Consider the following 15,036-nt stretch of genomic DNA (forward strand, 5'->3'; position numbering starts at 1 on the left):
TAATTTTCAAGTGTAATTACCTTTACGGTTGCACAGACATACAGTTTTACTGATAAAACTATACAGTGCATAAACATATGTGTGGAAATCAGCATCATCTAGTGTATTGATTTGGTTTGATCTTATTAAAATATTTGTTTCCATTACACTTCAGAATTACAAAACCATATGCTTAATTTGTGCTTTCCTAGTTCTTATATGTTTAGAAATATTTGTACAGTTCATATACTGGCATTTACATTTGTTTGTGTGCTAGTAAAAAACAACATTCTTCAGCCTTCCGAGCACGATTGTCACATAAATCTTCTTACTTTGGCTTCAGAGAAATCAAAGTAAACACCAACCTCCCTTGGAAGACAGAGCCTAACATTTGACCTCTGTCTCTAAAATGCACAGCAAATGGGGCAAGATAAAAACAAATCTTAAAGGCCTGTTTATTGCTCATTCATTTCTGAACTCCAGCATGGTTATTGTGGAGGTGCCTTGGCACCCCCTACTCCCACTCTTCCAGCACCCATGGCATAGGCATGAAATTGAGGATGAGGATGTTTAAATTATGCTATTAGTAAAGCGCACTAACCAAAATAAACAAGCTTGTAGACATAACATTGTTCCTCACACACACGCAAGATTAGAGGCAAAGATTAGAAGAATCAGTCAAGCAGAAAGATAGGAGGCAAAAAACGTCTTTTATTGAGTGCCTCATGTAAAAGAAAAAAAATACCAGAAAGCGAGCACTCGTGGAAGATTACAAGGAGTCAGTTAGAGAGGTGGTAAACTTGGTATGCTTCGCTGGGAGTCAAAGACATCCTGTACAGCCTAAAACAAACAACAGCAAAACAATAGAAAGCAAGCAAGCAAGGGTTACAAAACACCAAGCCAATGGTAAGCAATAGTTATGTCATGTTAGTATGAATTTGTAGAGCGCACGTTCACCCCACGGTTACTTGGCGCTGTGTGCCGCTGGGGAACCCGTCCTGGCTTTCCCTGTGAGATGGTCCCTATTGGGCATCCCCAAGGTGAAGCCAGGCATCCCCGGCAGCAAGAATGTCCCCAAGAAGTCTTTCACAACCAGACAGCTGCACTGGCTGTTACGCTTTACCTAAAAAACATAGCATAGTTGGTAAGTGATCAAACAGCTTCAGCGAGACCTAGTGTGTTGCCAAACCATTTGCAGGCTGTTTTAAATAAATAGTTACAAGGCTAAAAACAAATCTAGAAATCTATGAATTAAGCGCTCTGCTCACTAAAATGTCAGACTATCTTAACAATGTGGCTAACTAACCAACCTAAGCTGACTGTGAGAAGTTGGCCTGATATGTAGTGCTCACTATTCTAGTGATCACTGTGTATCATTCCAAACAACCCTTATTGATGATTGGTTGTAAGTCAACCGTTAGACCAGCTATTCTAGTAGCATGGACAAGAGCAGTCTTTAGGCTAAACTCTAGAGGGCGTGTTAAGCCAGCTGTTATACCATCACATATACCCCTTGAACACCAAGTCAAAGGACACCACACAAGTTGTTATGAAAATAAAGTATATTTATTTAGAACACAACAGCCCTGGACTCTTTATGAGGACAGGGCGCTAAGCACAATACAAAGCTCTTATGAAAATACTCAAAGTCGCACAATTTACACAAATGCCCGAGGGGCACGAAAAACCATATACTCTAAAAGTGGAATGCGAAATTACTAGCAGGTAAGTACTACTCTGATAGACTTTAGGATCGCTAGGACTGGACTACTGAACCTTCAGATTACTAGCAGGAGGCCTAGGGAGATCGGGTGCAGAGTGTGCACTCTCACGCGGGATGCAGGACAAAGTCTATGGATGCTAGATTTCGTAAAGTTAGTGTTATCGGACGAATCCGACTAGGTAGAGCTGAAACGAAAAAGGATCTGGACCTTTGGATAGTTAAGCTATGCTGGAGCACCGGAGTGCTGAGTTCACCTAGCCCAGGGGCTGCGGATGCATAGGTCTGAAGAGACGTCGGGAATCCTCGTTGCAGTCTATGGAGCCTGAAAGAAGAAGTTGCTGTAAGGCGACCAGTGATGAAGTTCGAAGTGATCCAAGCCTGGATCAAAGATGGAAGTCACCTGTAAGCAGAGGGGACCAAGTTCTGAATCACTAGCCAGTGATTAGATGGGCACCAGGATGGCACCGGATGAAGTCACCTCGACCAGGTGAGTGGGCGACGCTGGGCTCTGCAGTCTCACGGACCAGGAGGCGTTGTTGGTGACCAGGATGGAGGTGCGAGCTGTCCCACGATGGTATCTGCTGTCGACGTCGCTGGACCCAGGATTGGGGCAACAAGTCTTGGCAAATGCAAGCCCACACGGTGGACTTAAAATGGCGTCTGGAGTGGACCAAGAGGGTCCGGGGTGCTCCTCTGTTGGAGGGGAGCAAGGGCCAGTCTGGAGCAACCAGACCAGCGTTGGAAATGTCGTCGTTCGTCGTCGGGAAGGCCACAAGCCAGCAGGCAAGTCCCCAGACAACGCGGTGAGCAGCAAAGAGCAGAAGGGCCCCACGCAGATCTTGTGGATGCTGGGGGGCTGGACTTCGGTGCTGGAGCTGCTCAGGGTTAGGGCTTCTCACACCCCAAAGCACTCACTCGAGGATAGCTCGGCGGTCGTGCTGGGCAAGCGTCGTGCAGTCCTGAAGATGGCCGGTCCCTCGAGGTCTCGTCACACCCACGAATCTCAGCTGAGCTGACGATGCAGGTAGAGGTCAGAGGTGCCAGGGAAGCCGGTTCTCGTCGAGCTGGGCAGTCTTGATCCGGAGGAGAGACTTACAGCAAACCGCGATGCTTGGATGGTGCCTGCGGGTGCAGGGTGGCTACTCCTTAGCCACAAGGGAGAGTCTTCTGAAAGGTTCAAGAGTTCTTTTGTGGAAAGTCATCAAGATTCGGAATTATCTCATTTGGAAGGAGTCCCCGCTCCCACCTTTATACTAAAGAAAGGGGCTGGTACGGGACTAGGTCCTGCCCATGGGTGGGACCAGGAAGGGGGTTGGTTACACCCCTCTCCCATGCCGGACTTTCCCCAGCTCAGGGGCTGGTGTGCCCCTGGAACCGGTTCAGACTGGCAGATGCATAGTGAGCACCGGGGTGCCACTTGCAGTCACCTTCCTATTCAGCCCTTCCTACCTAGGATACACAAAACCCTGTCTGGGTCGGTGCTAGCACCGCCCCTGACAGGAAACCCTTTGTCCAAGCTCTCCTCGCTGGAAGGACTCCCAGCAGCAGGAGGTCAGACTTGTGTCTGTGGTGGCAGCATCCATTTTGTGATGCTGAGGCTCGAGTTAACTTTAACCGGGGTTCACAGTTACATACATGTCGTGTCGCTCTAGAAGGGTGGAATGCTAACCCCGTCGCCAGAATTGGCGAGGGGTTAGTATTCCAATTCGTATGACACCTTACTCGACATGTTTTGATAAAGCGATACCAAAGATAGCAAATAACCGCGAGGATTATAATGCACTTAAGAGTATATGGTATGCGTTATCATAGAACAGCTATTAGGACTTGGTTCCGCAAGCTGCAGACGGGCTAAGCTCATGCCAGAGCACCAACTCACATAATTCCAAGCACTCTGCCTTCAGGATTGTCAAGGCCTGCCATAGGAGTGACTGATAGGAATACATGTGTCTATTTGAGGGTTAGATATAGGTATACTATATCTACAGCAAAGGGTGATTACACCACTTTGCCCCAGCTGTCGTGCAGCCAGTTGTGTCAGATTTAGGTGGCCAGCCAGGGGTGGCATAATACATGCTGCACCCCCTGGTAGGCCCTGGGTACACCTATGCCCTGAGTTACAGGGTCTGATAAGGTGGCCCAGTACCAATCAGATATGTACCTAAGGTACATGGAATCCATTTTACAGAGAGAGCAGTAGGCCTGGGGTCCTGATTGGCAGGGTCCCAGGCCAACTATGTCAAAAACCAGCTAAAACACAGGGCAAAAAGTTGGGGCAACCATAGTCAGGATCTACCTTCCTACACTGACAAGCATTGAAAATGCAATAGGTCTCGCCTTTTATTAAGTTAAAGCCATTTGCTTTGCTAATGGTATTGTATAGCAAAGCAAATGGCTTTAACTTAATGAAAGGCGAGACCTATTGCACTTTTAATGCTTGTTACTCACAGGGTGTCATGGCACTCTGACCTTTGCGGGACATGCATGGAACCAAACACTTTAGAACACTGTCTATTGACTTCTTCTGTGTGGGTTTACTCATTAAACTAGAGTACAGACCAAAGAACTCAATGGTTCTCACTTGATTGACCTGTCGGCGCCACTGTCATTTGAACCCAAGGCTGTAGATTGCACACATATATCGGAAATAAGATAAACTTCTTCAGAGATCCCTAGCTGTTGTAGTGGTAGCCGCATTCATATAGTGCTTACTACCTCTGGTGAGGAGTTAAGGTGCTTTAAGCCAGGCAACATGGGTGGGTGGTATGAGAGTTCACACAGATGGTAGGTGGGATTAGCAGGTGTCTTAGAGCAGATTAGGTATTGCCAGGTTGCAGGGAATGACATTTAAAGAAGGCCGGATTGCAATCTTGGGGATGAGGTGTGGGCAATCTTAAGAAATACAAATGTAGATTGGGGCAAACATGTACGTGACTTGCACTAGGCTGTACTCAGAGAGGATGCATTCAGAGGAAGGACGGTAAGGAGATGGTCGTTCAAAGAAAAAAGGGGAGGCGACAATCAGAAGTTTTAAATCAAGATTAAAAGTGTCATGCAAGGTTTTCAGAACATAGAACAGATGTGAGCTGGCATGCACTCTAAGGATGCAAAATTGTACAAAGAAACAACACTATTTTGCATGAGAGACAGTGATATATTATGTACTTCTTTGCTAGGTACCTCTTTTCTTTGTATTTTTTTTATTAAAAACATGTTTGCTGCTGCCCCAGAAAAATAGGTACAGAATCCAGTCTGTTTTTCCGTAGGTTTTGTCACAACAGAAACAGTTTGGGTCTAGACGTGTGCGTTATGGCATTGCGTGTTGGTTATAGAAAACACAAAGAATAACTGTGGGTCCAAGACGGAGGGAAAGCTATGTGTGTGTAAATATGACTATATGTGTGCTTCCAAATTTAAGCAGATTACTGGACATTTACCCTTTGTGAAAAAATGTCCATCAGTTACTCTTCCTGTACCGCCCTATTCATCATTTGGTCTACTTCACAGTAGGTAGTCCATATTTGCCATCTCCAAAGATGTTACTAGGAGATGGTTGGTTTTGATGGTGTTATTATACAGGATGATGGGTGGATGTTGTTTGTTCGTAACTGAAAGCAGTGCATATGTGACTTGTGAAAAGTGATAAAGAAATATGTCTGTGGTAAAATTGGATAGTGTACCTAATATAACTTTATTCTGGAGTCGTGCACTTCCAACAATAAAAACAATAGAGTGCAAAAAAGTCAGACGGTTCAAACAAATAACTTCTGACTGGGTTATCTGGTCGACATGTTTCTGCGGACATTTAAAGGTCCAAAATGGTACCTGCCGCTTCTTCAGGACCCATAAACTTAATTGCTACTGCTCTTACGTGATGAACTAAAAAAACAATAGTGAACAACAATGGTAAATGTCACCTGTTCACTTCTGGTATTCCTCCTAGGATTCAAGGGGAACGTGTTTCTCCTCACCTGGCAAGCAGCTCAGGACAATGGAGCACCGCTCTGTCCATCGGTACTCCTAGCAGCCTGCAAGGTATGGTGTGCCACAGTGTCAAAAGCAGCACTCAAGTCAAGAAGAATTAGCGCCGCTGTTTGACCTCCATCCACATGTCTGCGAAGGCTTTCCGTAGAAAAGAGTAAGGCAGACTCCGTGGAATGAGAAGCCCGAAAGCCCGATTGCGTAGGATGGAGCAATTTGTACATTTCAATATGTGCGGTCAATTGTAAATTGACCACCTTCTCAGCAATCTTGGCAAAGTTAGGCAGGAGGGAAATGGGACGCAAATTGTTTAAGTGCTCTATACTAACATTCGTTTTTTTTTCCAAAGGGAGCACCACTGCCTCCTTCCAGGGTTTAGGTACCTTGCCTGAACCAAACGAGAGTTCAAGCAAATGACTGATAAAAGGTTCTAAAATCACACTGCCCCCTCGAAGAATTTTAGCAGGGGTAGGGTCTTTAGGTGAGCCAGACTTAATGCTGGAAGCTTTCTTGTTCAGCATATCACCCGCTGGCACCCTAAACCTAGTCAGGTACTCCGTCTCAGTTAGGTCACTATTAATCGTCCCTTCACCACTCAGCCCCTCCCTGGCATCCGCCGGAAAGGTAGCGTAGATCTTTTCCACCATATTAGCAAAAAATTCTGCTATTTGATTACAAGAAGTCACGGAGCACACTACTGGTACTTCAATAGTGGACAGCGAGGATATCACTTTGTAAACCAGGAACATCTCCTTCATTGAGCTGTCCGCCTTCTCTATCCTCGCTATGTAGTAGGAGGTACGAGGTTTCCTAATCAGAGCATGGAGTGGTGTGGCTCACTGGTTAGAGGCGGCAGACCCGAGAGCAGAGGACGGCCCGGGACCAGGGTTCAATTCCTGACGCGGCAGGGTCGTGGACCAGGGTCAACGGACTCGATAATTCTCGCCTCAGTGCCTACTTTAACCAGAGATCACACTCGGCAACTCTGGGCATTAGCTTGCCTCATCTCCACAACGGCCCCCCATACGCCGGGGATGCCTGGTTTCACCTTGGAGATACCCAGTAAGGACCATCTCACAGGGATAGCTAGGACGGGTTCCCCAGCGGTCTACTGCGCAGAGATACTCCTTCGGGAGTCGATTCTAGTGCATTACAAACCCACAATTAATTAATTAATTAATTAATTAATGGTAGCCTCTCAGGCTGGATTTGTATTCCATTCTCGCCATAGTCGCCAATGAAGTGTACCACTTTTTATGCAACTGTACACAAGTGTACTACCGCCACTAACCTACATCTAAGGTGATGGAGTACAATCCTGTTCAGTCATGAGATGGTACCGCCTCGCCTGCACCTTTAGGTGGCACTAAAGGCTACAGAAACTAGTAACGTTCAATTCTTTCTCTGGAAAACATGTTTTCATCTTAGAATGATGTACCCATCAAATACAGCGGGAGTGGAGCTCCCGCATAATTCGATACGAGCCCCTTGAAAGACTCTCTATTACCGGAAACAGAAACTTGTTTTTGCAAACTTTCCCGTTTGCTCTTTACAGATGCCCAGCACTGAGGCGCGAGCCCCTGCGGGTGATGCTGCTGTGTGGTTCGCAGTCCTATCAGGGGCACGACAGTGACACCCTGGACAACCAATATAGATGTTTGTGTTTTAGCAATCCGTGTTTTATTGACGGCAGCGAGGGTCGACAGAGGGTGTGGGTGCAGTGGCAGTGAGGCTAGGCATTTTGAGAGGTTTTAAGAAAAGGCATGGCATTGGTATTTTGCTCAAAAAGAAAAAAACGCAAATAACTAACAGCTTCGCACAGTCAATGATACTCTTGCAAAACTCATCGTAAATATATTCATAAATCATATAGATTGTTAGAAAGGCACCAAAGAGGAGTTGTAGCAATGCTACATTCTGCTACGCTACGCTAATGATAGGGAGAGCACATAATCATTACTTTTTGTGTGAAATGCTAGGTGGAAGAATATGCATTATTACAGATGAAAGGATATTTTTGTAGGGAGGTTACTTGCTACATTTAAATTAGATCTGCATCCACCTGCATTATTCCCCACTGCTCCCAATAATTGTCGTATTAGAAATAACATCGTTTTGAGATCGCCGTGATTACGCATGCAGATATTAACATCTCTTATCCTGTGTCTTAGATTCTTGGATTGGTCTACCACAGCTTTCTTGATTTTTAAGATGATAGAGAGTCATCTGCACAGTTGTAGGGCAGGCATCTCCAACCTTTTCTGTAGAGAGAGCTCCTGCTGATCGGTGAAAATCAACCTGAGCTACTGAGGGCCAATCAACTCACGCATTATTACCAGAACCCACACACCAGGCTTCATTGACTTTAAGACTAATGTCCATAGAGCCAAATACTATGGTGTGAACAAAATACTTTGACTAGGGGCACTATTACAGGGCTACCATGTGTGTTAGTGAGAGCGTGGAGTTTGGGGATGTATGAACATGTGTGCCTATGAATGGGATATTTGTACATGGGTGACTGAGAACCAGTGTTGTATGCACTTGTGGCACAGGACATACCATTCGCCATACGTGGAACAGTTACATTTATAACACAAACATACAACCATTTTTTTTAAATGGGAGAAATTTAAAGTGCCAAAAAATGTTCTGTAAACATTTTCATAATAGGGAGGATTTTTCTGCCCTTTATAATTTCTGCCAGTTAAAATACTCCCTGTAGTTTTCAGTTATAAATATGGCACAGTGTCTACCAGCCTCTGGTAGCAAGATGCCTACTATATGTAAAGGCAAAACTTTGAAATGGGAGAAAATGAAACTGAAGAGTTAACTTTATGTTTATATGAATGCCATAAAATTCCTTATATAAATTTACTCCCATTTCCAATTGTCATATTTACAGACAGCAGTGATCTTGCTCCCAGTGGCATTTAGACACAGTGCCATGTTTATAACAGAAGAATGCAGCCATTTGAGTTTCTACCACAACTGATATATGTCTTGAGCGGGCCAGCCTGATTGAATCAGCAGTTAAATCAGTTGCAAGCAATATAGGGGTTTTGATGTATACGTTTTTTCACTTTGTCAGGCATGGGTGTTTTGCGAATGACCTGGAGTTCCTTAGGTCAAAATGGTGAAGGTGCTGTTTTTAAAGAATGGTTTAATGTGAAAAGCTTTAAATTGAGTGATATGCCCCTTTAAAGCAACTCAGCATAGACCAAAGTTGCCATGCTGATGTTGGAAGCATGAATAGTACTTTGAGTAATGATTTTGAGGATATGTTCACCTGGGAGTAGGATTTCCTGTTTGTTAGACCCAATTTAGAGGGCAGATAGGAGCTACTAGGCCACAATTGTGGTGCTTGGGATTGTTTGTGTCTGGTGCCTTTTAGTCCATTTTACTGTGACGCAGCAAACTCTACCAAGTTCACTCTTTCTGCACTTGACCATCAGGAAACCAGTCACAGGCTTCTCTGGAAGAAAGTGTGGGGGACAGTGACTTCAAACTCAAACAAACAGATGCAATAACTCATAGTCCAGCCTCTGGGTGTCTTAATAAAAAGAGAAGTACTGTGAAACTGCAGCAAAACAAAATACTACACACATTAAGGGAGATTCAGTGATAGGGTTCTACAATGGCAGTTCGCCGTATACACCATTCAGGTAGGACCTGTGACCCCTCTCACAGTTCTGGTTGACTCTTGTGGCTGCTTCACGCGGTAGGACAGCTCCCCTGGAAGTTTTCCATCCTGCAATACCAAGCACACACCTGTCAGCTCTAGGTATGCCTCTAGGTGCTAGGCAGACCCACAGTTTGTCCAACAAGTTGTGCAGACTTCAGGTGAAGCCTGCTCACTTCTGGAGACTGGCTGTCCTGCAGATTCCAACCCGCCAATCATATCAGCTCTCAAGCACTTTGCTGGGCACTCCCTTTCATGGTCAAGAAGAACTTAGAACTGGAACAAAGTTGGATGGTTTAAGTCAAACATCTACAGTAATTCTCCAGATAAGTGATGTTGTGTCAAGTCTAGGAACCGGTATAGGCAGCTCCTTTCAAATTTTGTTTTGGCTACAGTGCTGACATACCATTTTTTTTACAAGATGATTGCTCTCTAACCAGGTAATCATGGATGACTCCAAGCAAGAGTATCCAGTCAAGGAGCATTGCACCTGGATGTCATCAGCCTTCCTGAAATGGCAATCAGGACAAAAGGGCAGGCCCTGTGTACAAACTCCCCTACCTCCAACAACAAAATCTGCTCACTTACCCCCATTCCCCTACCATCAACCAAATGGCAGTCACTAGTTACTATTCAGCAATCCGCTGCTAAAAGGTCTGCATACATTGTCTATTGGTAGCCCTGTCTGCATCCTCCCTCACACGTCTGGTGTTCCTTCAGCTCCAAGAATGCAGGTAATACACTTCAGTTGTCTGGGGAATCTGTATTCTGTCCTCTATCATTTGCCATTTCAGTCCAGGGACTATCCAAAATGGATTTCACCGGGACCAGGAATGAGTCTTTCACCACAACACAAAGTCTTGCTGCCATCCATCCCTTACAAACATTCGCTATACACGTACAATGAGTGTCAGCGCAAATAGCGTGGTCACATCTAAGCAGAGCTTTATACGTGTGGGGCCAGACTGGAAAAAAGTTCTGTTTAGTATTACAAATCAAAAAAATCAAGAGAAGGGAGGACGCAGCAGTGAGAAATTCTGCTTCCATGCTTAATAGTTTATAATCAAAAGCGAATGAACCATTAACTTGAAAAAGCCAGGGACTACAAGTGTTGTACAAAGGCCCTCACACACTGTAACTTGTGGGCAGCGGTATATCTTGGTTCTCCACTTGAGAAGGTTAGGTGATTGGTTTTATCATTAGGTCCTTTTCTGCCTGAGTTTCCCCTTCTCCAGGCAGTCAACCTTCCTCCACCTGGAGGGAGACCATCTGGTTCTTTGACGGTCTTGATTTCGATAGTGTTACAGAAAAATTGATGAATTAAAAATACCTCCTATTCTGTACTCTTGTTTTATTCGTCCGGAAGGGGTAAGATTAAAAACAACGTGTGGTGTTCTGGTGGCTGTGTGAATGGTCCACCGCACCAATATAATGATGATTTCAGTTCGACATGTTTCAGTCCATGGATGTCTCTAAAGATCGATGGACTTTCATCAGGACCTTAGTGATAGCGATAACGTGATAGATCACTTTGACATATTGGGTAAGTTAATGTCACTTTCACATCTACGTCATTATTTCGGGGAACATCCATTACCAGGCAGTTTTTACACCGCACTACCATTACAACGCTGGCTTTACAACGCAAGTCGTTACCACGACTTGCGCTGGAGGGCACTCTAGGCTAAGGAATAGTAGATTTACTATTCCAACACCTTCCCTACTGTACGTAGGCTGGTGTTGGAATAGTAAATCTTACTATTCCTAAGTCCAGCACCCTGCAGCACAATTTGTGGTAACGACTTGCGTTGTAAAGCCCGCATTGTAATGGCACGCGGGGTAAAAGCCCGCGTTGTATTGCCATACAATCCATTATTTCTTGTAATCGACGGGTTTATAGGTTATGGTTCTACCTATAACTTTATGGGAGTTTAATTAAACTCCATCGGGTGCTGTGGGAGCTCTCTAGAATGTTACTTACATGCCCTTGCTGTAGCTTCTTACTGCGACCCGAAAGTTATCACCCTTGGTATCAAGTATTACAAATCCACATAAATTGGTATGCTGCCACCACTGCTTCATGTCATCAATTTGGGACGTGGACGTCAGTCCTATGTCAATAAAAAAGGCATGCTTGCTACACTCCTCCAGTTTACAGAAGAGGTTCTGGACCCTACAATCCCCATAGACAAGCCCAGGTTTCGGTGCACATGTTTGATTAGCGTTTCAGCTGGACCAATCAAAAAACAAAAAAAAGAGGATACCCATTTCACATGCAGCTGGGTCACTGAGAGCATGGATACACATCCATTTATTGTTCATGGGACATTTGCATGCCAAGACAGCATGTGGTAGGTATGTAACAGAAAAGGTTTGCCGGAATTGTGGTGAAGGAGCATACAGGTGCAGTTGGTTCTTGTTGTCCAGGTGCAGTTGTTTTTGGTAGTGTTGTGTATCAGTGTGATCTGTGTAACTGGATGACAGTGATGATTTAAGTGGAAGAGTAGTCTGTGAATTTGCCATAAAGGTTCTCTACGGCTATGGTTGCCTTATGTCATGTTGTTGGAAATCAGAATTATTTTACTTCAGTAAACAGTTCTTTTTGATATTTGAAGTCTGACAATCTTTTCTGGGTAGCTTGAATGTTTTTTTTTAATTGACATATGGTTGTGTATTATGTACTACTGGTATATCTGGTGGCGCCAATACTCTCTATTTTGTAAGTTCAAGTGCAATAGCCAGTGTTTTGAATGCCCTTCTCCGTAATGAATGTGATTTATGACCTAATCAATTAATTTAGAATTTTCTTAACTGTTTCTACTAAGCTTTTACCTCTGTCAATTTTAACGTCAAGTGCTGCTTTACTCTTTTGCATAAAGGCGATTTACTCTGTAATATTGTGAGTGTATGGGCAATACCCACAAAATCTTGACTCTTATACATGTCGCTATCTAAAGCTATTCTAATCTGCTGATGCTTTCAGGTATTTTCCAATGCACGTCTTCTGTTGCAACCCGGAGTTCATTTTTGTCAAACAGCAAGGTTTAATTTTGGCTTTTACACCAACTAGTTTCTCATTATTTCACAATTCTCATGTCTGCACCTGTGCAAGCTACTTGTGTACCAGGCGTTGTTTTTTGAGGATCAACTTTCACTCCCATTTGGCAGTATAAGCTGTCTCTCAGTCTGCTCTGAATCACTTGGTCAAGTGATATACCAGTTAATTTTATTGTCATTCCAAATTTTACTCACCTTACACGTTATCCTACACTCACTGTCACTAACATTCTTAGGACCCAATTACAAAATCTTTCTCTTTGAGCATTTGTTTAGTACACCTGACATAGGTGTGACTTGCAGACTCAAACAAAATAATGCAGTTATTTTGCTTTTAGGACAAATGAATAAGGAGGCAAAAATGGTGTTATTAACCCCTTTAATACTGTGGACGAACCGTTCTCATCCACCCTATTACCATTATCTTTTTAAACACGCATTGCCAAAGCTAATAGGTCTTGCCAATTTGAGATTTAATGACTTTGCTAATGCTTTTTTAGCAAAGATGCACATGGCTGAAAGTAATTTAAACAAGAAACCTCTTAAACACGTGTAATGTAAAAATGTCCCTTTTGAAAACATGCCGTCCATACATAAATCCTATTTTTGGATATGCAGCTTAGCAATTAATGGACAAGTGTATGCACCGTCTGTAAGGCACAGACCAGCGCAAGAATCGAGGAGAGTCACCTGAGCGGCCATTGTGCATTACCAACCAGTGTGCTAGCAGAACAAGCATTTGCAATGCAATAGGTCTCGCATTTACGAGAGTTGAGCTATTGGCATTGTAAATGACAAATCCTTTTATTTATGTGTTGGCTTTTAAAACATAAATAAAATGCATTGTCATTTACTATGTCAATAGCTTAAACTCTCGCAAATGCGAGACCTTTGCATTGCAAATGCTTGTTTCACTTTGGATCTTATTTAAGCCTGTGCTTTGGTATTATTTTCACCTTTGAGGTAATGTTAGGCTAAGGGCTGAGAATCTAAGACACTCCAAAAATGCAATGTTTATATTATTTACTGTTTGTAAAATAGTTGGTTTGTCCCTTTTGATTTTTCTCGTTGCTGCTGCTGCCTTTACTCACATACTAGCATATATCTTACAATAATCGTTTGTACGCAGATACATCTGCTTTAACCATTTTTAGTTTGTCATGAACCTTTCTTGTGTAAGCTCTGTAACTGTCGAACCGTCTGTACTGTACGTACTAATACATTCAATAAGAAAGCGCAATCACAAAAAAAATCACTGAGAAGCTCTATCATAAAGTGATATTACACATAGCGCGCAGGCTCTGAGGGGCTGTCCTGGGGGTTTACAGAGACACAAAGACCCCTGGCGCTGATAATGCAGGTTGATAGCACTTCCTTCTTGTTGACAAAAAACGAGTTGTCTTCCATTGAAAGGTAATTTTTTTCTGAAAGGTGGAAGGTACCCACATCTTTTTGGGACAAGTGGAGAACTAGAGAAAATGTAACCCTATGTACACAACTGGGGGGCCTTAAATTCATAGGTTTGCTCTCATCTTGATGGCGCCCCTTTGATTTCCTTGTCTTGGTGCTGTTGTTGTGACTCACTTGTGAGAATATAGATGGGTTACAACAAACGTAAAGAATTTCTTCAAGTACACAAAGTGATCCACTTGTTCATTGGGAAAGAACAAAATTAAACGAATTTACGTAAAATGATTTGGAAACGCATGCTACAATATTTTATAAAATGCTACACCGTGTTTGTTACCCACATACTTACCGGTCTTTCATGAAAAACTGTTTGCACCAATTTGTGAAATTTTCAGAAATATCAAAATGGAAAGCCCCAAAGAGCAATCAAGAAAACAATACCTCAAATTCCTAATCGTTGTACAAATGTAGCATCCATCACAACCTGAGATTTTTCAAAATGTACTACATAAATTCTCATGCAATAGGTATAAACAGAGATGTAAAAAAGCAGAATGGGCATTTTTTTACTGTGATTTATAAATCATATGGCTGGCTCCAGTAGGGCTTCCCAACACTAAAGACTTCGACTATTCTGAGGCACTATGAGGAACATGCACACTAAAAGAGCCAGGTCTTGAGATGCTTGTAGAAGATTTCTTCACTTGGGCTTAGGCGTAGACAGAGAGGTAGATTATTGCATAATTTGAGTGCCAGAAACCTAAAAGAGTAGCCTAATTTCCTTACTTGATTAATCCTAGGGACTAATGCCAGCCTCAGATTAGAAGATCTTAAGCGGCGGGCAATATAGCCGATTCAGATGCCCTAGACACAGCAGCAAGGAATCCGGCGGCAGCACCAATGAAAGAACGGTGGAGGGAAGAGGGACAACAAAACCAAAGTGCCGAAATGTGAAAACTACTAAAATAAGACAATAACTGTGCACCCTTTAACTAACTCAAAGGATCAAAATGAAAATAATTCAAAAGCTTGCCTTTCTGATGAGCAAATCGTAAGGGAAGCCAGGCACATTCAATGAGGTATCAGGAAAATAAGAGAGTAGTTTATTAATAAATGAACCAATCAGAAACTGTTTAAAAGAAATTATATCAAATAAAATCGGATTTTTCGCAGCGGAAGCAATGTTTAAGCACGACGTTTCTTT

The sequence above is a fragment of the Lissotriton vulgaris genome, unplaced genomic scaffold (assembly GCF_964263255.1).
Source record: "Lissotriton vulgaris unplaced genomic scaffold, aLisVul1.2 SCAFFOLD_637, whole genome shotgun sequence".
Taxonomy (NCBI): Eukaryota; Metazoa; Chordata; class Amphibia; order Caudata; family Salamandridae; genus Lissotriton; species Lissotriton vulgaris.